We start from the raw sequence: 2,318 nt of genomic DNA on the forward strand, positions 1-2,318 counted from the left end.
AGCCGCCCTGCTCGGCGGGCGCGCGAAAAGTTAGCGCGTTTTGCTTTGCGGCTTTTTTCCTTTCCCCCTCCACCTCCCCGGTAGTTTTTCCACTTTTTTTTCCCCTATATTTGGGGTGGCGGCGGCTCGACAGCGCGCTAAGCGGACGCGGCGTCGTAATAACGCTTAAATCGGGCGCGTTCTGGCTCTGAAATCACTTTTTTCTGTATTTTCTCCACGGTTGCACCAGCTGGAAACGGAAGATCAGAAAATGGCTATTGATTAATCTATTAGATTAGTTGCAGAGAGAAATAAAAAGACGTAAAATAACAAAGGGAAACTATAAATAAAGAAGCCTCTCGCTGGTTCCTTTTTCTTTTTTCTTTTTTTTTTCCTTTTTCCTCCTTCCCCCAGAGGTGATAACGACTTAATCATTGCGGGTGTTAGCATATGAACAAGTAGGAAATGAGGGAGTGTGTGTGAATGTGAGGACCGTATTCAGGCAGCCCCAGGTAAGCCCCGGCCCGAGGAGAGGGGCTGCAGGAGCGGGGGGGCGGCCCCGGCGCCCACCCGCGCCCCTTTGTACCGCAGCGAAGAAACGACACCTGGGTCGATCGGAAACGCGCTGCTCAGAGGGCTTTTCTTTTTCAACAGTGCCGCTAATAACCCCGGCGTGTTATTTTAATGGCCACACGTGTTTTTGGATTTAAGTAAATACAATTAAATTAGGGGGRAAAAAAAGAAACAAACCAAAACAAAAACTAAAAAACAAAAACCAACCCACCCCGCCGCCGGACCGAACAATTTCCGATGAGCGATTATTGGTTATAAAAGGCAAATAAACTCCCCGCCGCCAGCCGTCCTCGCTCGGAGCGCGGCGGGAGCCTCGCAAACGCCCGTGCTAACGCGGGGCCGCCGCGGGAGCGTAACCCGCGCAGCCGGCAGCCCCGGCGCGGACCCGCGTGGGCTCCCCCGCGCCGCGCCGCCTCTCGCGCGCACCGCGTGGCGCCCCCCGCGCCCCTCCTTGCGCCGCGACGGCTCTGCCGGGAAAAAGCGAGGAAAAAAGCTGCACTCCGCGGCCGCGGCCCCGGGTCCATTCGCTGCGCTTTTCCTCGCCGCGCTAACACTCAAATTAATTGATTCATACCGTTAATTACGGGGCTTAGCGTGAAAAGCAGCGGGGGCCCTCCGCGGGGGCTGCTGCGCTCGCCCCGCGCCGCTCCGCGCCCGAGGCTTCCGCGGCCAGCGGCGAAGTTTAGGAAAGTATTTAGGAGCCCGTCGGGGGATGTGGGGGGGGGGAGAAGGTTCTTTGCAGATTGCTGCTAAAACCCGCAGGTCCTCTTAGCCGGCGCGAGGGGGGAAAGGGGAGAAAGAAGGGGGAAAAACCCTGTTATAACAATACGGGAAATTTCCCAGCAATAACCTGACGCCTGCTGGAGCTTACGGGCTGAACGGGGAGCAGGACCGGGGCCGTACCCAGCAAAGCAATAAAATAATTAAAGCAGCGTATGCGGAGGAGGAAACCCACACTAATGACAGCGCCAGAAATAGAAAGTGGGAGCACGTAGAGATAGATAGATAGATAGATTGATTGATTGATTTAGCAACAGGAGAAAAACAAACTGTATTTCCGGATCGATACGGAGTCAAATAGAGACACGGGTAGCATCAGGGAAAGAGCGGATTGAATAAGTTATGATAGAGAAGGAGAAATTAATTACGACTCAATTTGATTCTAACACGGCAAAGCAAGTTCCTAGCTGAGAAGCGAGTTAAAAATAAATCCAGAGACTGAGGCTCGGGGGGGGGGGGGGGGGGGAGAGACTGAAGAGGAAAGGCTGTACTGGGGCAATTTCTGCTTCTGTAACCGTTTTAAAGGAAGGAGAAACCAAAAGTGTCCCCTTGCATCTCCTTAAGCCTATTACTTTCACTAATGAGTTAAATAAATCGTTGACCCGACCTGGATTAAACCAGTACTGTGGTTTGTTATAAACGTGCGGGGGTAAAAAGGCGCATGGTGAAGCGGGGTGGGGGGGAGGTGAGAAATCCTTGCAAAACAAACAAATCGAAGCGGGGGGAAACTCCCGGCTGCGGCCGCAGCGGCCGCTCGGGACCGGGGCCGGGGCCGGGGCCGCGCCGGGCCGCGCCGAGCGCCCGCCTGCCCTTGGGCACCTCGCCCCCGCCCTCGGCCCGGGCTTTCCGCAAAACACACAGATTTCCAACCCCTTTTTATAGATTTGCATTCTTTCCGCCCCCCCCTTTTTTTCCCTCGTTATTTGCACACTTTTTTCCCCCATTTTCTTTCCTTTTTTTTTTAATTTTCTTTCCTTTTCTTCTTT

Source organism: Rhea americana, unplaced genomic scaffold, assembly GCF_003343005.1.
Source record: "Rhea americana isolate MKP2758 unplaced genomic scaffold, rheAme1 scaffold_230, whole genome shotgun sequence".
NCBI lineage: Eukaryota > Metazoa > Chordata > Aves > Rheiformes > Rheidae > Rhea > Rhea americana.